The 22,937-nt window shown below is 39.5% G+C and overlaps 2 pseudogenes across 2 annotated transcripts; both read right to left on the reverse strand.

Annotated features, from left to right (window-relative positions):
- Positions 1-4,403: 4,403 nt before the first annotated feature.
- Positions 4,404-5,010, reverse strand: LOC308642585 (interferon alpha-1/13-like; annotated as a pseudogene). Its single transcript has one exon. The product of its transcript is annotated as an interferon alpha-1/13-like (transcript).
- A 16,712-nt stretch (positions 5,011-21,722) lies between these two features.
- Positions 21,723-22,286, reverse strand: LOC308641514 (interferon beta-like; annotated as a pseudogene). Its single transcript has one exon. The product of its transcript is annotated as an interferon beta-like (transcript).
- Positions 22,287-22,937: the final 651 nt, after the last annotated feature.

Genomic DNA, 22,937 nt, shown 5'->3' on the forward strand with positions numbered 1-22,937 from the left:
CTGTCCATTTCTCAAGGAACACCAATTGCCTAAAAATGGGAGTATTTTACCTCTCCACGAGACAAACTCTGGGATTGTAGGTTCCTTTCTGTATCAGAGTCAGTTCCTTCCAGGATAGAGTTGTTTGTTTGCTGTTTAGCTCTTGGAAAACAAACAATGTCAGTGGAGACAGACTGCTTAAAACCAACCAAGCCAGCTCTTCAGAATGTTGATATCCTCATCCCTTAAAAGAAAGAAAGAAAGAAAGAAAGAAAGAAAGAAAGAAAGAAAGAAAGAAAGAAAGAAAGAAAGAAAGAAAGAAAGATTGATTGATTCAGTATGAGGATGGGGAATATAGCTCAGCTGGTAGAGACATTGCCTCACATGCACAAGGCCCTGGTTCAATCCCCAGCAACAAAAAGTAAAAATTAAAAAAAAAAAAAAAAAGATACAGAATGATATCCTCCTCCCTACTGGCCAGCAGATGGTGATCGTCCTCTCTGTTTCCTTTCAACTATAGCTACTGTGACATCATTATAATAGGAACCTTCCCTCCTTTCCAAAAATATTCATAACAAGTGAACTAGAACTACTCATAGGAGTTTCTGACAAAAAAAGAACTTTGAACTTTTGTCCTCAAATGGGGTATGTGTTCTTTTTTTCCACATTTTTATTGGTGCATTATACTTGTACATATTTATGGGATTTGTTGTTGCATATTCACACATGCACACAAGGAGGAGTTGGGGAATACCAATTCCAGTTAGAGGGGAAGGAGGAGGTATTCCCACTCCAGGAAGAGGAGGGGGAGGGGGTATTCCCATTCCAGGAAGGGGTGGGGGAGGAGGTATACCAGGAAGAGAAGGGGGAGGGGGTATTCCCATTCCAGGAAGGGGTGGGGGAGGAGGTATACCAGGAAGAGGAGGGGGAGGTGGTATTCCCACTCCAGGGAGGGGAGGAGGTAGAGGTATTCCAGAAAGAGAAGGGGGAAGAGTATTCCCATTCCAGGAGGAGGAGGAAGGGGAGGTATTCCTACTCCAGGAAGAGGAGGAGGGGGTGGTATTCCCACTCCAGGGAGAGGAGGAGGAGGGGGAATTCCCACTCCAGGAAGAGGGGGAGGAGGAGGTATTCCCATATCACACAGAGGAGGGGGGGGAGGTATTCCCACTCCAGGAAGAGAAGGAGCAGGAGTGGGTGCAGCATTTCAGTACCAGGCAGAGGGGGAGGTAGGGGAACTGCTACACTGGGCAGAGGAGGCACTGTCACATCAGGGAGAGGGGAAGGTGATGGAGTTGCCATGCCCAGGCTAGGCATGGAGGTAGAGGATTCTGTGCAAGGCAGAGGTGGTGGGGGTGGAATATTACAGCTGTTTCCAAAGGAGGAGAAAACAGAGTGTTTATGGCTGGTTTCAAACTCAGTATGAAAAGAAGGATGGGACAACTGTGACCCAGGCTGCCCCTGACTATCAGAACATGGAAGGGATGAAGGTGGTAGAGGCTGTGATACACTCGGCATGGACTGATGGGACTCAAGCAGTAGTGTTATTCGCCTTGGAGACACAATCAAAGAAATCTCAGAACAAAATTTTGTCTGAGGTCCAGAAGGTGACTTTGGAACAGATGACTCTCCACTTTCAGCCCCAGGTGGGCATGGAGGACCTTCTGACAGTGCCTTCACAGATGGTAGTGTTAGTATCCCACCCTCCTCTGTTGGGGGAGTCTGTATAGATTTTGCCTCTAAAATCCTTTGAGGATGCATATCCTTTCCTACTAATCTTAAAGTTTCCAGGCAGACATCTTCTGAGGTTGTCACTCCATTCTCAGCCCCTTGATGGCTACTGGCCACCTCGGTGTCCAGGGCAGGGTACAGCTTTTCTAGTTCAGCTATTTTGGTCCTCAGATCTTCAATGGCTTGTTCCAGTTGCTGAATTACATTTGCCTGTCCTTCAGACTTCATATCCAAAATTTCCTGCTGGGCAGCATCTGAACTTTTCTCCGGAGTTTCCAAAATAGCCGATTGAGATTCTGTTTCAGCATCCTTGGGCCTGTGTTCTTCATCAGGAGGTCTTGACGGTGGCCACATAGATGGGACTCGCCTGGGAAACAATAGGGCATCTGTACTTTTGAAGGGAAATGGATGGAAAGAAACCACAAAGGAACAGAAAAGAGCTCCTCCTTTTTCTTTCTTCACTTTAGTTAGTAACTTCTCTTATCCACATCTCTCTTCTTCCTAGGATGATAATGTTTCAGTTGAACTTCTTGGTTCATCCTTTTTGTGCTCATAAAGAAAATGTGGGGCAGTTAAACCAACATATGATGCAAAATAATATTAGCCTTCCATTTATTTTTTTTTTAAATAACTGACTTCCAAACCTTTACAATTTTGCTCATTCATTTTACATATTTTTCTGAGCAAAGGGCTCTTCCTGTCTCTGACTTACTTTCGCTTCATCTTGAGATTAGAAGTCAAATATCCAAGAAAAGGGAAAACCAAAAGTCACGAACCATTTTTTCCAAAAATTTTCAATACATCATTTTTCATTATCTGGTAAATATTCCTAGAAGTCAGTCATTGCAGCTGAGAATAAAAGCAAAAGGAAAATAGATGGAAGCCTGAATGTGATGAAAAGGAAAGTGGCTCCCAGATAGCATGATGCACAGAGCTCTTTTCTCCTCTTACTCAACTGCCACCTTCTCCATTTCTGCTCATTAATTCTATACACCACCTCTCAATAGGGTCACCATTTCCATCAATTATCTGGCTTAGTGAAGCTTTTAGTCCAGAGAGCAGATTACTGACATTCAACATAGTACCTACGTATATAAGGAAAAACAATTGTTGTAATTATATATATGATTTTAAATTAATGCAATATTAAACATTAGTAGGAATTGTCTGAGCACCAATGCATGAAATCTGTTTGGACACAAATAGATATCAAAGAGTGAAAACTGTCTAGGAAAAACAACCTATGCTGTTTGTGAGATCACAACTTACATTTTTCTCTCTGTCTCAGAATACACAGTAAGAATTATTTATTATATTGGATTATTAACTGCTTTCTGTTGTTCCTCTTAGATATATGATAATGTGGTTTCTGCTGATTAGTGCTACCCAACAAGCTACCAATAAGATCACATTTGTTCTCCACTTTTGCTAAATGAATATAGATGTTAAATTCAATGACTTCGAAAAATGCATCAATTCATATTCTAAGCAAATTTACTTCTTAAAATACATACTTATACAGCCATTTTCTCTTTCATTCTTCTAATAGCAGGGTCTTGCACCTCTGGACTTTAAGAAAATATCCCATATTTTGAATGAATTCAGACCAATCTGAGAAGATCACTTGATATTGGTTCAAGAAAAAAGGCAGAGAGTTTTTTTCTTGGGAACTGTATCTCCTACCCAAGGCATTGCTATGCACAAAAAAACACATATAACTTGGGAGAAATTCATCTATTTTTTAAAATAAAATTGGTATAAATGTATTGAGAATGACTTTTTCTATAAAAATCTAAATACCAACATAAAAAAATAAGAAAGAAAGTTAAATATATCAGGCTGATCATTGACCAAAATTTATTTACCTTTGCATTCATTTTAAAAGCATTCATTGTTAATTTTGTGCTTCAGTTGAGGTTAAGAAGGATGGTGGTGGAATGTGATAGACATCATTATCCAAAGTACATGAATGAAGACACGAACTGGTGTCAACATACTTTATAAAACCAGATATATGAAAAGTTGTGCTGTATATGTGTAATAAGCATTGTAATGCATTCCGCTGGTATTTATATTTTCAAAAAATCAGTAAAAAAAATCAACAACTTCCACAATGCATTTAGGAAGTTGTTTTCATGCTTGTCTTTCATCATATCGATACCTCCATTCATTTTCTCTTAACATCAACATGGCTAAAAGTGACACCACTAAGTTGACAGGAAAATGCAAAAAATAAAGATGTGCATGAAATGAGAACTCATCATAGAAATCATCATTTACAACTGAAATTTCAATTTTGCTTCTCAAGTTAAAATTGGGAAAGAATAAAAAATGTATTTACCGCACCCCTCGTCCATGTCCAAGAATATAAAGGTGTTTCAAAACTAAAGAAGTTTCTACAGTAAAATATGCAATGAAGAAAGCAAACTAAATTGACTGTATAAAAATGCTTTGTTTTATTCATCATACTCTACATATATACATAGAATAGGAACAAAATAAATTAAATCTTATGATTAGTTAATTAAATGAATATTTAAATAGATAAATACATCTGCAGGGAGGTAAGGGACTGGTGCCTATAGAAACGCATCATTGACTGAAAACATACAAGGAATGGAGTGAATTCTTGTCACAAGGAACCATGAGAGTCTTTGAAATGGCAGAACTTGTGGGAGTGTGGTAAGGTGTGTTCTTCAGTGAGAAGCATTTCCCTGCTGGACCAGGTCTCGTTTCATGCTCCTCAATCTTTCATATAACTTAGGTGAACCAGAGACGAATTTCATGATTTCTGTTCTGACGAACTCCCAGGCACAAGGCTGGTATTCCTTCTCCTTCAGGTAATCATTGATCCTGCGGAAGTATTTTTTAACAGTTATTCCGAGAGCTTTTTCCCGCCTCACCTGATGGGTCACACAGGCGTTCAGGTCATGGAACTGCTGATAGAGGCCACTGAGGAAGATGTCCAGGAGGGTCTTGTTCCAAGCAGCAAAGGCCTCCTGGGTGACAAAAACGCTTAAGATCTGGCGGGTCATCTCCAGGAGGGCAGCAACAGCTTGAGCCCTAGGCACCTTCTCACCCTCCAACAGCTTCTGGGGGGAAGGCCAAGTCCTCTGTGTAGTTCAGGCAGGAGGAACTGGGAATTCTCCTCATTTTTTGCAGGAGACTCAGTGCCCCCTCCTCATTTTTCTCAGAAGTTTCAAGACGCAGATTGTGTATCTGAGGCAGGTCACAGCCCAGAGAGCAGGTGGTCTTGCAGCTGAGCACCACTAGGGTCAGCAGGAAAGCCAAGGGCAAGGCCATTGGGGATCTTGCAGATGCTGCTGGGCTGTCTGAGATGGGTGATGCTCAGTCCTTGCCCCAGGGTCTCTGAAGACCTTGCTTTGTGTGGATACCTAAAAGAGAGAACACAGTAGTGCGATTTTATGAATGCCAGTGCCTTCTGTTTTTGCTTTCCTTTATACATTCTCTACTTTGGTTTTCAGCAATGTTTCTAAACCATTCTAGTTTTCATTATTGCCTCCACTTCCAATGTTACCCTTACCTATCAGAGCCTTTTTACAAATTTATTTCTTATTAAAAATGTCATTAAATTTCACTTAGGATATTTATCCTTCAGATCTGTATAGGTAGCGTATCTCTCTCTCTCTCTATAAAAATTATGAACTTATGTTTTTATTCAATATAGTTATGAATGACAATATTTAAGCTAAATTACACTTTAAATTTTTGAAATTTAAATGATCTTTATATCTGGATTTGTAATGACTTCATTCACTTGAAGTTAATTGTGATATGTCAAATTACAGTGACTCTAAATTTTCAAAATATATTATAAAACTGAGATAATCTGATCCTTCAATGCGATTATAAAACCTTTCTTAAAAGGATGAAATAATGTTAGATTGTTTTCTTTGCAATGATTTTTAGTACTTTGCATCATATGAGAAAATTATTAAAATAATATAAAAAAATAATTTTTAATCTCTACAGTAGCTCAATTTTGATGTGTATTTTACAAAATTATTGACATGACTTTAACTCGTGTAAGAAATTTGGAAGTATCTGAAGATAGGGCAGGAACAGCAAGTGAAACAGAATTAGAAATGGAGCCTGCGAGGGCTGGGGTTATGCCTCAGTGGTAGAGCACTCGCCTAGCAGGTGTGAGGCCCTGGGCTGGATCCTCATCACCACATAAAAATAAATAAATAAATAAACAAACAAACAAACAAACAAATAAATAAATAAATAAATAAAAAGCTATTGTGCCCAACTACAACCAAAAAGTAAATGTTTGGAAAAGAAATGGAGCCTGAGAGTATGACTGAATGACTCCAATCTCATGATAAAACCTTCATCTGTTCCTGCTCAGATGTGGGGTTCAGTCCTTGGATTAAAAAAGGAAACAGAAGGAAAGAAAAACAAAACTCAGAAAATATCTTCCTAATTTCAAATCATCAGTCAATAAAATATTGTGCCATTTGAAATGCAAGTGTTTGTTCAGTGTTCACAAAGCTTCCAATATTTTGAACCCATCATATTTGTAAGAAAACTGTGGGTTGCAGAGTTTCAGTGGGTTGTGCTACATCACACAGAAATCCTGGCAGAAATCCTAGTAAAATTCTTCATCCTAATTGATGGCTGATGACTAATTTTGTATTCTTGAATTTTAGATTTCTCTAATAATTGTTCAGTTCATTTATCTTTACATTATAAACAATACCCTTGCTCTAAGGATTTGAAAGGGAATATTTTTGTTTCCAGGAAGGGTAGAGTTTTGGAGTACCAGAAACCACCCTAGTGCCTAAGATTCATTCATACCTGCAAAGATTTTTTTGTAAATGTAGGTGATAGATCTGGACGACTTCAGTTTCAGTAATGCATTTTCCAGCCTCTGGGCGGCGCTTAGGCACCGCTATGCACGGAATGTGCACAAGAGGCAGCCTCAGGCTTTTCTGCCTCCTTTGCCCGCCTGAGATTGGGAGATGTTTGGGACTTTCAGTTTCCAGTTGTCCTCTGTAGTTGGAAGGAAACACCCTGGCTTGCCTGTCAACTTGCTGCCCCTTAAATACTCTACAAGGCTCTCTCTGTCGGAAGTTAGGTGGGCACTTTACCCGCACTTTGGGGATGAAGATCTTTCTGGGGTGCAAGTGCAAATGTCACCCATTCTCAATATTGCTCTACTCTTGGGGATTTCCCTCTGGAGTGAAGTGTGTGTCAGAGGAAGGGGATTTTGTTTTTTCTTTGACTAAACATTTTTTCAGCGTTTTGAGGACTAGACGTCTTTTGGATTGTGACTATAGAGATTACGTGTGTTTGGAGAAGTGCCCGCAGCACTTGGAGAAGGGGAAAGATGGAGACAGTTCTGCGGACCAGGAAGGACCAGAATTGCTGACCTCTGCAGGGGAGCTGGAGAGTGCCCTTTCCCTAGAGCCCCAGGAGGGAGACAGCGCCTCTCTAGGGATGCTTTTAGTAATTTTCAGCGATTTAGTTTTCAATGTGATGGCCTGAAGAAATTTGAAAACATAAGTAAGGCATGTTGTAATCATATTATTATCACGAGTTCTTTAGTGAAAAACCGGTTTTTCACTAAACCATGAAATCAAATAAGTTAAATTTTTATTCGTACTAAAACAAAAATTTTATATGCTTTTACTTTGCTAGCTTTAGAATAAACGAAGTCAACGATATTTTCTGGATTACCTCTTTTTTATTTGATTGAATAGACGAGCTCTACAATTTCTCGTCGGTTATAACTTTTGAGACTTTTTATTGAATTTGAAGGTAGTGAAACTTTGCAAACAAGGAACCAGGAAGTATTAGCATGAACAAACACGTTACTGTGTTTTAATTTATAACCTAACAGTTAGTCATAAATATCTGAAACATCCGAATTTCAACAGCTGAAGGAAATATAGAAACCAGTTGGCAATCAAGCAAACTGGATATCAAAACCACAATCCTTGAATCAGAATCTTGGGCTATCTTTATATTTGATATAATATATGGTTTGTAAATGCTCCTCGGAAAATGTATGGATGAGTGGTCAGAGAAGTCATTTATCATACTGAATTTTATTCTTATCATTATATGCTGTAATGCTGAACTTGGAAATCAGAAAGTCTCAGAGAAGTGCTGCAGGATCTAGAGGCCAGAAGTGTGGTGGGTTCTATCAGGTTGGATATTATGGACCCATGACTGGCTCACTTTTCACTTTTCTGATCCCATAGCTCCATTCTCAAGAATACTCTCTGACTCTTCCATAGCTCTGTTTCATTCACCTGTTACTCTAGACAGGACCATGCCTTCTCTGTGCCTTATTACTAAGGCAGCAGTATACTTCAGATCATGGGAAACTTTGGCTTGGTCCCTCAACATGTTATTGAACCCTGAAGCTTTGCTTTCATCTTTTAGTTTCATTGACACTGCCGTGTAAATGGACCCAGTGGCACCCATATTTATAAATTCTGAAAAATAACAATAACATCAATTTAATAAGGGAGCCCTAAGTCTGCCAGAAGAGATTGACATTGGTTTTTCTTTATTCACCCTACTTTTAAAATATGACCATTATAACAAAGAGACAATTCGAATAGGAAATCTCAGGAGGGATTAGAACGTCATCAATCTAGAAAAACAGGTTGGTCAGGATAGAGTAAAAAGTGAGGATTATGATGTCAATTCCATACTCATGACCATCAAGCTGGGGTGCTGAGAGCCATAGCTAAGTAGGAATGACTCATGGCATTTTGGGTTGAAAGGTGACCCTGGTCAGATCCTGCTGTGAATAGGGCAGCTCCAGGTTTAGGGCGGATCCTGCTGGGATTAGGGCAGACCCTGCTGCCTCAGGCGCCCACTTCTTTGGAGTTCCTGTTGAGTTCTCTGGGGGTTCTGAGAGAATTGGTGTGGGAAGCTGGGTAGAGGTAGGGTGTTTCTGGGAAGTGTGTGTAGAGTGTCAGTGAGAGTTCAGGAATAAAGAGTTTCTCTTTGAATCTACAAGGCTTTGTGGTGGCTCAGTTATTTTGTGCCCAGACAGACTGCGGCACTGGGGGAAGAGAATAGTTTCACAGAATAGTTTCAGGCAGCTGATTCAGTGTCTATAGATTGGTTACATGAGACCACCAGGGAACATAGGCCCTCAATCCTGGTTCATCAGCCATTTTTCCACCTCAACTCTCTTGGGGCCAACCCTCTGAGTTGTGTCAATGGGGTCATGGAGAGCAATGCTGAGTCCCTGATCCTCTGCTCTGACAATCAACATGGCCTCAGAGAGTAGAGTACTATCAATTGGAGCATACATGATCTTGAAGAGAGAGCCAAATAACTTTCTTTAGCAGAGACTGCTATATGACATATGAAGAGGACCAAATGCAGAACTCTATTCTTTATTTCAGCTTTTCAAAAAAGGGTTAAGATGTAAATGTTTTTATCCATTGCAAAAATTAATAAAATGGAAGGAATATGGATCTCAAAATAATGTTGAAAATCTTTATTCACTAATAATCTAAATTGTGTTTAGATTATATGTAGGTGAATTGTCTTTATTTTTCCAGAATTAACACAGAGATGGATGGAGAACAATAACAACAACAACAAAAAAAGCTAGATCTTTACAGGTGATGTTCTGCTGATGTTCTTCCAGGCTTCCCCCTCTCCCAAACACCTGGCAACCTTTAGTGATCCTAAAGGTGACACTGAGAGAGACATATCATTTTTTTTACTATCTCCATAATTTTCTTTTCAAATATCATTTTTTTACTATCTCTATAATTATTCTTTTCCAGATGTCATAGAGTTAGAATCATAATTTTTAGTCTTTTGACATTGGCTTCTTTCATTCAGCTCTATGCATTTAAGATTCTTCTATGTGGTTTTTTCATTTCTTTGTTTTGGTTTAGTCTGATTTTTTTGTTTGTTTGGTTGGTTTGGGATTTTTGTTTTGTTTTGTTTTTGGCTTGATAACTTATTTCTTTTTTAATAAATTTTTCAAATTGTAGATGGACACAATACCTTTATTCATTCATTTATGTGGTGCTGAGGATGAAACCCCATGCCTCACATGTGCTAGGAGAACACTCTACCATTGAGCCACAACCCCAGCCCAGCTTATTTTTTTTAACTGAATAATTTCCATTGCCTGGAAGAATGAAAGTTCATTTATGCATTCACCCACTGCAGGACATTTTAGTTGCCACCAAGTTTTGCGATTATGAATCCAGCTACTCTGTTTAGCGGTTCTGTGAGCAAGTTTATATGGATATATACTTTCAACTCATTTGGGTAGATATCAAGAAGTGTAATTGCTGTATCATATGATAAAATTGTGTCTAGTTTCAAAGGAACCTGACAAACAGACTTTCAAAGTGGCTGTACCATTTTGCCTTCCCACCAACAATAAATAAGAATTCCTGTTGCTCTTGGTCACTTGCTGATCAAGTCCAGAGAAGAATTTCTCCAGTGGGTCTCATTCAGAGCAGCAAAAGAGCCCTTGAATATCTGCTACAGCATGTCAAGGAGGAAAAACAATGGCCTCAATTATACTGGAACTAGTTTTGCCCATCTGTCCCCATGAAACCTAAAGTCAGTTTTGTTCATCAGACAAGAGGAAAGAGAGTCTCCTCATTGTCTCTAAAGTATAAAGATTCACCTGTTGATCAGACTTTGGCTCTAAGGCAATTCGCAGTTCTGAAAGCAGATAGAGATGCTGAAGAACATCACCAAGCCATTGTAATAGAGAAGGAGAAAGCCACTAAATATCTTGTAGATGTTGCTGGCCTGTCTAGTAATATAGTATCTGAGGATTGGCCTTTGAGTTCTCTGAAGACCTTTCACTATTTGTGCTTTTAAATCAGAAACACAATAGTTTTCATTGACTTGAAGACTTGCACCAAGAACAAGTATCTAGAGTGCTCTGGGTGGAAGAAGTTGAATATCTGCTGGAGGATCCCATGGAGGATAAACAGACACAACCAAGGCCTCCTGGAACTGGCTGCCATGCACCATCTTTCAAGGGAAATGGAAGTCTCTTCAGTCTCTCAGACACAAGGAAGAGAAGATTCTCCTCATTTGGCCCAGGAGCACAATGATGTTCGTACTAAGCAGGACAGAGTTCTGAGGCAGGTCACAGCCCAGAGATCCAACAGGACCAAAGGTGCCCACCACCAGGATGGTCAATACACCTCCTACTCAGGAGGGCCATGTGGAAATGAGGATGCTGCTGGCCTGATTGATCAGGGGTCTGGGTGAACCTTGGACCCTATCTTCTGTGAAGACACTGTGTCTACACATGGCTTTCAAATGGGGAACACAATTTTCATTTTCTGAACATTTTTCAACACTGTTACTTCTCTTTTTTGTTTTCCTTTGTATATTCTCTCCATATGACCATACTATGTTATCAGGCTAAATTTTTAATGTTTGCAATGGAATTTGTATTTCATAATAAACTTCAAAAATACTAATTCAACTGGATACTTTTCAGTCAAATGAGAATGTCTGTGTCTTAAAGATTAAATGTATGTATGTATAGAAAAATTCATACTTACAAACAGGCACATACTTTTTTCATATACAAATATTGCTCCCTTTGTTCAGGAACAAATTGTTAGCCATGATCCTCACCACTTTTACTCCCTTTATTTTACACATAAAGGCAGGTTCTTCAATCCCACGTATTTCTGTAGTTGTTTAGGGATTTACCAAACCATCTGTGACAATTACACTTAGTAAGAAGAACTGGGTTTTGTTTCTGCTTATTTATGAAAGAGCCTCGAAATAAGTAGTAATGAGTGTCTCTGTTGTTTCTCTCCTTCCAGAATATATTCATGCAGGACTATGTGGTTAAGTTTCACTGGGCCCCAAGTCAGGATTAATGTAGACATTGTCCTTTCTGTCCATCATTTTCTTACTGACGTCTACAGAACTTCTCAGTCAGACAATAATCCTGGGAGGAACCCTGGTTCTTTTGAGGTACTTATGAAAGTGGATACCTTAACTGCAAGATATGTTATTTCTCCAATCCCTCCTCACTCACAAGGTGGCCTTGACATCTAGTAACACCTCTGATATAGGGTAATAAAGTGTTCTTTGTGGAAACTCTTCCAGATTCACTCCAGAGCAGGCTCACCACATATTAAGGATTTCCGGACCCATTTACTAGGGAGTGGCTGGTTTCTTCTTACCTGTGCCACTAGACTGTGTGTAAAGGACTCTATCTTTCAGTAGTGATATTCTCCTTACCTGATCCATTGTCTACAGACATCAAAAGTCTGAGAGATTCCCTGAGATACTGATAGCAGAGATTTGTTTTGCCTAAGTAGGTGGAGTCATTTTCCAATTATAATCATTTCAACTTCAGCAGTCAGGTAATTTTTGTTATGCCAGCAGAGGTTTTATTGCTCAACTCTTAAATTAATGAACACCTGTTATGCTCAAAATTATTGGTCAGTTATCTAGGGGGTTGGATGGATTGTAAATGCCATCAGTGTAGAACAAGGTTAGCATATTTTGTATGTAATCCACAGAAAGCTGAGCATATGGTATATGTGATCCCATCAACACACTTCATGCCATTTCCTTTTGTAGGACAAGAAATTGGTTTTATTTGTGTGTTAGGCTTTTATAGACTTCATAATTCATCAACTTGATGATTGACAGAAGCCAAATACATTAGCCTTTTAGTTATTGATATCAATGGGCAATTGATCTAAATTTTTACTTATATAGCTTTGAGTTTGGTTTTGGGGACCCTGATCCTCAGGAAGGGTTCCAACCTCTGACTTTAAATCAGCCACTCAGTGCAGTATGCACCATCTGTAAAGAAAAGAAAGAGGATTGATCTGCCAGTATCATCTTTTTGTTCAACTATACAAAATACACAAATTTTCACAAAGATCCTTGCCATTAGAAATTGTGATCTTTCACATTGCCAATATCTGATCTGCTGGTAAAATTCTGTTATACTTATTGCTAAATGTACTTAATTACCCTCTAGTGTCCCTTCTTTTCAAGCATTGTTTTATTTAGTTTGTTTTTAAAACAGCCTGTATTATAACCATGATTTTAGAGAGATTGTATGACCTCATAAATAGTCTTCCCTGTGTTGTGATGATTTGCTGAGACCCAAGGGGAAAAACACAAGTTTTCTCAGACACTGGAAGAGCCCCCCTCCCTTTCAATGCTCTGCAGAATGTTGTGGTACAAGTGTCACTCATGCTTGGGATTCTGATGTTGATCACATTTCTGTGGTAGAAGTCTGAACTGTCAGCATCCACTTCAATCTTCTTTGGTTGTAATGACAAGAAGAAGCAGGTGACTCGATTCTGGCCTCTGATGTTGTTCTATCTCCTGAAGTTCTGCCCCTGTTTCATTCGATGCTTTAAGCACTCTGTTCTCCAGATTCTCAAGGAACTGCTGGCTCTTTCAACTTCTTCATGATTCCTGTTGTTTTCTTTGGTTTCTAGCAAGCAAGAGTCCTATTCCTGATGCCGTTTCCTCCTGTAGAATCAGAACAAGAAAGCATCTAAAGAGAGGCACAGATGAGCTCCTGGCTTCTTTGACAAATCACCAAGTGTAATCATGTGGGCAGGGCTCAGCTTGTGTTTCTGTGTCCAACAGGACTGCAGTAATCTAATAATAGGCATTAATTTGTAAATTGGCAACCTGCTCTTAATAGTAATGTACCATCAAATATGAGATTTTCTTCAATCAGCCCTGCAGTTCTGGACTCAGATTGGCAGGTTCTCCAGCCCACTAGCATTTGAACAGTATGTAAAGGGAGTGATTATTAAAATAGGTTACACCGGCTGGAAGCAAGAAATATATTTTTACCCTTTCTCTCTCCACATAGCTGCCAACTGCTCCACAGCTGAAGACAGGATGTTGTGCAATGCTGAGAGCCATATCCAAGGAGGAATGACACATGGCATTTGGGGTTGAAAGGTGACCCTGCTCAGGGATTAGAGTGGCTCAGGGTTTAGGGTGGATCCTACTGGGAATAGGGTGGCTCCAGGATGAGGGCGGATCCTGCTGGGATTAGGGCATATCCTGCTGCCTCAGATGCCTGCTCCTTTGGAGTTCCTGTTGAGTGCTCTGGGGGTTCTGAGAGAATTGGTGTGGGAAGCTGGGTAGAGGCAGGGTGTTTCCGGGAAGTGTGTGTAGAGTGTCGGTGAGAGTTCGGAAATAAAGAGTTGCTGTTTGAATCTACAAGGCTTTGAGGTGGCTCAGTTATTTTGTGCCCAGCCAGACTCAGAATTTGGTGGCCCAAACAGGGAAGGAACCCTCAACCTTGGCGTTATCAGCACCACGCTCTAACCAACTGAGCTAACCGGCCCGCAGTCTGTCTGGGCACAAAATAACGAGCCACCACAAAGCCTTGTAGATTCAAACAGCAACTCTTTATTTCCGAACTCTCACCGACACTCTACACACACTACCTGGGAAATACCCTCCCTCCACTGGGCTCTGCATACCAATTCTCTCAGAACCCTGCCAGAACTCAATGGGAACTCCAAAGGAGCAGGCGCCTGGGGCAGCAGGATCTGCCCTATTCCCAGCAGGATCCACCCAAAACTTGGAGCCTCCCTATTCCCTGCAGGATCCACCCTAATCCTGGAGCTGCCCTATTCCCAGCAGGATCCACCCTAATCCTGGAGCTGCCCTATTCCCAGCAGGATCCACCCTAAACCTGGAGCCACCCTAATCCCTGAGCAGGTTCACCTTTCAACCCAAAATGCCATGTGTCATTCCTACATGGATATGGCTCTCAGCAGTGCCTAAAGCTCAATTTCCCCTAAGATAAAAAACTAAACAAATATGATTCTTTCACTATTATGGTTAGTTCTTTCCAAGAAATATCCCACTTCAACTCTGGAGAAAAATCTGCAGGGGAACAGAATTCTGCCCAGAACTCTCCTCCTCCCTAGACTGGTTCTTGACCATTATCCATCTTGGCCACTAGGTGGCACTCATTCTATGTAAGCATTTTAACAGTCTCCAGGGTGAAATGAATCATGCTTTCTATTTCCTTTTTGCACCAACTATTGTTACATCATTGTAACATGGGATTTCCTCATTTACAAAAATATTCATCAGGAGGGTAAGGAAAAAAAAAGAAAAGAAGCCCCACTTGTGGGATTTCTGAAAAACCTGGCACTGTCACTCAACTTTTGCTTTTGATACACAAGGGAAAATTGGCAGCCAGAAACCATAATGGTCTGGGAAGCAGCTGTATGAATGAGAGGGCAGGGTAATGAGGAGTGAATGAAGAGAACACACTGGATTTTTCTGTAGTGGGGAAGGAGGAAACTGTTGGGATATGAGAGTGAGAGAATGGGATCGAGAAAAGTAGGCAGGATAGGGGAACATGACAGTTTTCAGGATCAGAAATTAAGTTTTTTCTTTTTTATTTTCTTTCTTTCTCTCTCTGTTTCTTTCTTTCTCTCTTTCTTTCTTTCTTTCTTTCTCTTGGTACTGAGGATTGAACCCAAGGACACTCAACCACTGAGCCACATCCCCAGCCCTCTTCTGTATTTTATTTAGAAATAGGTGCTCACTGAATTCTTTAGGGCCTCACTAAGTTGCTGAGGCTAGCTTTGAACTCAGGATCCTCCTGTCTACCTCCTAGCTGCCTGGATTATAGCCATGTGCCACAGCACCTGGCAGCAATTAAATTTTATATCCTTTAACTTCAATTTAATAGGTGTTATAATTTGGATATTGAATATCTCTAAAGGTCCATATAGAAAGGCATGGTCCCTAGGGTGGAGGAATTGGGAAGTGGAATTTTAAGAGGTGAGGCCTGGAGAAAGGTCCTTAAATCATTGAGAGTGTGCTCTTCAAGGGAACTGTGGAATCCCCCAGCCTGTTTTGGTTTGTTTTAGAATCTCCATGACTGGAGTTGTGAGCACTGCTCTAACAGATGTTCCCCTCTTGGTGTACTGCCCTCACCAGAGGACAATCCAATGCATCACCCAGTCTTGTACTTCCACCTCCATGACTTTCTACACGTGTCAAAATAAACTCTCTCTTTACTTGTAGCCTGTGTCAGGTATTTGTTATGGTGGTAGAGTGTTGACTAATATAGAGGGTAACCTGCCTTCCAGATATTTATACAAATCACCATTTTTCTTAATAAAAAGCAAAGTTATTTCCAATGTGAAAGGTGACTATTTTTCAGTCTTCTCTAGGACTGAATTCCATTTTTTAGACTGTCACATTTCTGCAGTTAGTACTGAGAGAAGGTTGGGAGAATTCACTGCTCTGCTATAGATCATAGGAAAAAATAGAGAAGCTTAAGAGGTCCTCTCACATAAATAGTGGTAGAATGGCCCCTTCTATCTCTCTGTGAAAGCCATCTCTTATGAAAGATACTTTGCTAAGGTTTGTTTAATATATTAATTCTCGATATATTTCCTCTTTATTTTATGATTGAGAACATATGAAATTCAGAGAGAAGTTAGTGAATTTCTCAAGACCACACATATATCCTGACTGAATCTAGATTCAAATCAGATTCCTATATTCATTATTGTTTAAGTTTCATATTTTGGAATTCTGCTAAGTTTTAAAATATGCTTTAAACCCACATCACATACAATATTTTGCTTCATTGTCTTCCTTTTATTGTTAGATGCCATTTTACATTTTTTGATTTTTACCTTATTTTATTCTTTAGCTATTAGGGAAAAGAAGTTTACTCTTCCATCAAAGGCTATTATATTAATTTTAATTTGGTTCTATGTGCATCTCCCAGAGTTTATGATTGTCATGAAATTGATGCTCTACAATGCCAATAAAATATTTAATGAGGAAATTCAAGGAATTATGTTATACTAAAGAATAGAAGAATATGTGGCAGTCTATCTCCACTACAAAATTGTGTCTATAATGACAATAGTAAAAACAATGTGACAAAAGGAAAAATTAGGGAACCAGATTATTATGGTACCTAATCCCTGAAGGCAATTTATATATGGTATTTAGATTTAAGATAAATAATGTATAGAATGCTAATATAGTAGAAATAAGTTTTTAATAAATGAATTATTATACCTTCTCCCATTGCTTATCTGTATCCTCCTCCTTCAATGAGAAAACTGACTCCCAATATCTTTCATCTATTTACAATTGTTGGATTCCAGTATACCTTTATATTGTTAACAAATAATTGTTAACTAGCTGGGTGCGATATCGAATACCTATAATCCCAGTGGCTCAGGAGGCTGAGGCAAGAGGATCTTGAGTTCTAAGCCAGCCTGAGCAATAGCAAGGAACTAAGAAACTCAGTGAGACCCTGTCTCTAAATAAAATACAAAATAGGGCTGGGGATGTGGCTCAGTGGTCAAGTGCCCTGAGTTCAACCCCCAGTAACAAACAAACAAACAAAAGAATTGTTAACTAAACCAAGAGTGGTAGCACACACCAGTACTCCCAGCAATTCAGGAGGCTGAGGCAGGAGGATCACAAGTTTGAGGCCAGCCTGCACAACTTGGAAAGACCATGTCTCAAAGTAAAAATAAAAAAGGATGGGGATGTAACTCAATGATAGAGAGCCCCTAATTCAATTCCCAGATGAGAGAAAGAGAGAGAGAGAGATAGAGAGAGAGAGAGAGAGAGAGAGAGAGAGAGAGAGAGAGAATATGACTACCTCCATGGAAGACGAGATAAAGGGACCAAAACTAGTTCTTTCTTTAAATTCCCTGTTTCTATCCATGTCACTTCTATCACAGCTGTTGGATCCAACTTCTAGCATTTTCCATACACAGGCCTCCTCTCAAACTTTGCACTGCATGCCTCATGCCTCTCTTCAGCAATTCAGACACCATAACATCTGGGTAGGGCCCTCTTTCCTGAGGCCTGAGTCCCAGCTCTCAAACCTCCCTCCTCTAAGCTCCATAGATACCAGCATCAGTAAGGGGCTTCCTGTCCTCAGAACAATCTCAGTTCCTCTTTTGAGCTTGTGCATCATGACAGGCCACATTTTTCTCATTGTCTTCCCCACCCAGTCTTGGGAGTAGTACTTTTTCAGATCACAAACATCTGTTTATACAATTTCCTATATCAAATCTATTAACATAATTGATACCATTTCTATTTTTCTAACTGAATAGTGACCAACACAAAAGAAAATTCAAAGAATCAACTGTAAAACATTGGTAAAAATATAGCATTACAAATATATTTTTGCACTGTTTTGAATGGAAATTATTAGAGCCTTATAAGGGACAGCTGTCAGTAAATATGCATATACAATTTGACTAAGCAATTTTACTTCTAGGTAACCAGACATACAGGCAGTCTCTCATGGAGAAAAAGGATTTATTTCAGCATTGTTAGGATACCATATGCTAAATATGCATATGCTTAGTCAAATATTTAATTAAATTATATTCTCTCACATAAATTTGAACTTGTGTACTGCAGTAAAAAAATTTTATAGATAAAAATTAAATTTAAAAGTGAACTGTTGAATGATGTTTATGATATAACATCACATATGTTAAAACTTACACAACAAATATTTTATAGATGTGTATAAACTATGAAGATAGTCAACAATCTTCAAACAGATGTTAAAACTTGGGAAGGGATAGGAACTGGGAATAGATCTCTTGTGGTCAAGGGGAATTGATTTATTGAAATTGATTACATTTTTAAAATATCAGTATGTATATATTTGTAGAATTATAAAAACACTAGCAAGTATTCATTCACCATCATCTCTTCAAGGTCACGTTCATAACAGTTGCTCTGCAAAGTGCTTTTTTCTTCTCCTTCAAATGCCTCTCTCTTGTCTCTTGTTCCTGACTTCTAGCTGGTTCTTTTGTTCCATGAATATTTATTATCATCATCACTGTTAAGAATTTTTATTTGTTATTACTATTATAAAGTGGTAGTATTTGTTACTATTTCTGATTATTCATTATGAGATCAACACAGTTAATTATGATGATAATAATTATCACAGCTATGACTACTGTGCCCCTGATGCTTTATATAATTTACTCAATAAATTCTCACAATAGCTCAATGAGATTTTTCAAAGTTGAAAAACTATACTTCATCTTCTTATGAAGATGAAGACAATTGCACAAATTATGCAGCAAGTTGATAGAAAGACTAAGGACAGGACCCAGTCAGCAAGTTTACAGTTCATCTGACAAAGACAAGCCAATTGTCTGACTGCATGCAATATTGTGAGATCCATTTTCCTTAAAACTTGCATGGCTTCAGTATATTCTTTAGCCATCAAAATACATGTATTGGGCTGGGGATAAAGCTCAGTTGGTAGAGTACTTAAATCTTGCAAAAGCCTCTCTTGTCCTTTTGGTCAATGCACACAGGAAGAGCAGGCTTTTCATAAACCAACCATTTTCTGGGCCAAGGTAGCCACATGGCCAGAGAAGGTAGTGGGCTGCCAAGTCCCACTGCAGCGACTTCCTCAGCTTCCTCCTGACTGCTCTAGACGCAGCAGAGACTTTGTATTTCTACATGGTGCTCTTGTATCTGTATCAAAGCAGAATATACCCTGCTTCACCCCAGCTTTCGGAAAAGCTGATGTCAGAAGTTGGAAGAAGGGGGAAGGTTGACTTTTTACAAAGGACCAGGCTAGTTTGAGTTGATGGCTGCAGGCCCATCAGGTTGGCACTTTTTTTGGACAGCTGATGTGTAACCACCTTGAGTAGGAACGGGGAGCCCTGAGCTCCATGTCACCTTAATAGTAATTACCCTGGACCTGCTCTCAGATTTCTTCTCCTGGAGTCTTACTCTTTTCAAAATCTGACTTTCCATTCCCAGATTTCCAAGGAATCTCCATACTGCTTTTCATATTGGCTGCACCAATTTGCAGTCCCACCAGCAATGTATGTGTGTACCTTTTTCCCCACATCCTCGCCAACATTTATTATTGTTTGTCTTCATAATGGCTGCCATTCTGACTGGAGTGAGATGATGTCTTAGAGTGGTTTTGATTTGCATTTCTCTAATTGCTAGAGATTATGAACATTTTTTCATATATTTGTGGATCAATTGTATATCCTCTTCTGAGAATGTTCAGGTCCTTGGCTCATTGGTTGATTGGGTTATTTGTTTTTTGGGTGCTTAGCTTTTTGAGTTCTTTATATACCCTAGACCCAAAGGACTTAAAAAAAGCACACCATAGGGACACAGCCACATCAAAGTTTATAGCAGCACATCACAATAGCTAAACTGTGGAGCCAATCTAGATGCCCTTCAGTGGATGAATGGATAAAAAAATGTGGCATATATACACAATGGTATCTTACTTAGCAATAAAAGAGAATAAAATTATGGCATTTGCAGGTAAATAGAAGGCATTGGAGAAAATAATGCTAAGTGAAGTTAGACAATTCCAAATAAACAAATGTTAAATGTTTTCTCTAATATACGGAGGCTGACTCATAGTGGGGTAAGGAGGGGAAACATGAGAGGAATAGATGAATTCTAGATAGGGCAGAGGGGTGGGAGGGAAAAAGAGGGAGCAGGGGATTAGCAAGGATGGTGGAATGTGATAGACAAAGTACAAGTATGAAGATGTGAACTGGTGTCAATATACTTTATATACAACCAGAGATATGTTGTGCTGTATATGTGTAATAAGAATTGTAATACATTCCGCTGGCACTTATTTAAAAAAAAAAGAAATGAATAAAAAAAGAATCTAGTTTTCATGCTGCTCTCTGAACAAATGTATAGTTTCAAATAAAATTTTTATAAACACCCACTCAAAATTTTTGTGAAATTTGGTGGTTACTAAGCCTCTTTGATATTTAGTTTCCTGTCCTATAAAATGGAAAAATGTAGAATAAGTATTCACTATGTAGGCAAACTGCTTATGTAAGGAGGCATATGAAGAGGATCAAATTGAAATATGTACATAGGTGCTCAGCCCAGTGCCTGTTTCATTAGAATCTCTGAGTAAATGGCAGCTGCAAATGACAGTAATAGCCAAAATAGCTCAAGTACCAAGAAGTGAATCTGAAGACCAAAACCTAGCCAGTGGGCATATGCTGGTCAGGTAACCCGGAATTCCTTGGAAAGTTTCATTATCCCAGTGCAAGCACTGGGAAATTGGTGCCTTCAGTTCCTTTGAATTTCCTTTCACCTATGATTCCTGCCTTGTAGCCTGACTTAAAAATTGGATTTAATTTTGTGCACCTGTCTTGGATTGTTGCTTTGGGATATTCCCAGAATTCTGTCTGACCAAGCTGGGAGGCTAGGAGCAGACTTGGTTTTTGAGAAACATGGAAACAAAACTCGACAGATGGGTAGAGTAAAGAAAGCCCCCCCCCCCCTATTCGTTTTCTCTTAAAACTGACAGACACACTCAAAAGTCCATAAATCTTGACTGTAGTATGAGGACCAAAATCAAGTTACTTCATAAGTGTCAGAAAAGTAACTCACCCTCAATCTTGAGGGCACACAGATATCTAAACTCCTCTCATGGGCAGAGCATTCCCCAGACAGGAAGGGCTTAGGCTCACTACAAGAGCTAGTATGTTCCTTTGTTGCACCTGAGAGCTAAATTCTAACTTCACAACCATAGAGCCTGGAGCACAGAACAGAAGGAATGGGCACCCCAGGTTTCCACTCCCAAGTCATTTGCTCACCTACTCCCCTCCAATCCCACAGCATAGAACCCATACTTGTTGCCCAATAAGGTTCAGATCCCCTTATTATCAAATACCTTGTATATTACATGTGGCTTCTTTGGAATTTAAATTCCTCAGGGGAAGTTAAAAGTCAGGATTTTATAAATCAAGTTGAAATTGAAACTACCACATGGATTTTTGCATCATAAATAATTTATTTTCCAATGTAACTATTTAAATAAATAATAAAAACAACTTAATTCATAAATTAATTTAAAAAGTTAAAAAGGCCGATTGTCTTTTCAAAGGTACCCCATTTTCTGTCTGTCACTGAATGAGCCTCTGCTGGTTGAAGAATGCCTGAACTCATCGTCTGGTCCAGACATGGTGCATAGTGGGCTATCTTCAGCTTTGGAATTTGTCTGTAAGTCTGTTAATGAAGGAGAAGTTCCAGAAGAGTTCCTCTCTGACGACTGTCCAGGCACAGCTGCTGTACTCCTTGGCCTCCAGGTACGTCCGGATCCTCAAATACTAGCTCTTCAGGCACAGGATGGTCCCGGAGTATGCCTGTCTTTTGTTTTCCTCCCCCAGTTTCTCTACCACCATTGTGTTCAGGAGGTCCATCTGCTGATGGAGTTCACGAAGGAGGTCCGTGACAATGGTGTTATTCCAGTCAGGATTATAGTAGCCTTTTTTGAAAACATGAAAGATGTCCTTGAGCAACTCATAGATGACAAAGGCAGCGTGCTCCTTCTGGAACTGCTGTGGATGTTTGATCTCCTTGGGGATCTTGAAGTCCATCCTGTCACTGAGGCAGTCTGCAGGCCTTCCATTCAACTGCTCTAGGAGCTTCTGACATTCCACACTGCTGTTGAACTGTTGGAGTCGAAGTAGGTTGTAACTTAGGGAAAGAGCTGTGGTGGAGAAGCACAACAGGAGAGCCAGTTGGAGGAGGCACCTGTTGTTCATGATGACAACCAGAACAGCACTGCCTACAATCTATGCAAGGTTGCACAGACTGCAAAGGTTTGCAATGTGAATGTCCTGGCTCCATGGGGATGGGCTATTTATATGGGATGGTCCTCTCTGTTTCAGAGGAATTTCCCACTTTCAGTTCTCCCTTTTATTTTAATATGTAATTTTCTTCTTATTGCATTCTTAAGAGTTTCTAAAACACTTTTTATTTAAACTCCTGATTACTCTATATAATGTATATTAGGGAAAATATATACAAAGTGTGATAATTCCTAATATTGTATAAAGTTTCAGTAATTTCTAAAGCAAAAGGGAGAAAGGGACTTCAGAGGAAACAGAGAAGCCCCAAATAGCTAAGAGTCATTAACTGAAAATCCACTCATAGAACAGCAGCTGGATTAGGGGTTTTGCCTATTGCAATGGTAGGTTCATATGCAAGGGTCTGGGGGAGTTCTGAGAGACCTTGGAATAGTGCAGGGAAGAGAAAGTTTCAAACCAACTGTGTCTGAAATAGTGACATGTCTTCCATTTTGTTGGCTTACATCCTTGCTCTTGAAATTGTTAGCCACCATGTGAGGGGTCTGACTGCCCTGAGACTACTGTACTGTAGGAAAGCACAAACTAGCTCAGGGGAGGCCAGGTGGA

The sequence above is a fragment of the Spermophilus citellus genome, assembly GCF_964194105.1.
Source record: "Spermophilus citellus genome assembly, chromosome: 2".
Classification (NCBI taxonomy): Eukaryota; Metazoa; Chordata; class Mammalia; order Rodentia; family Sciuridae; genus Spermophilus; species Spermophilus citellus.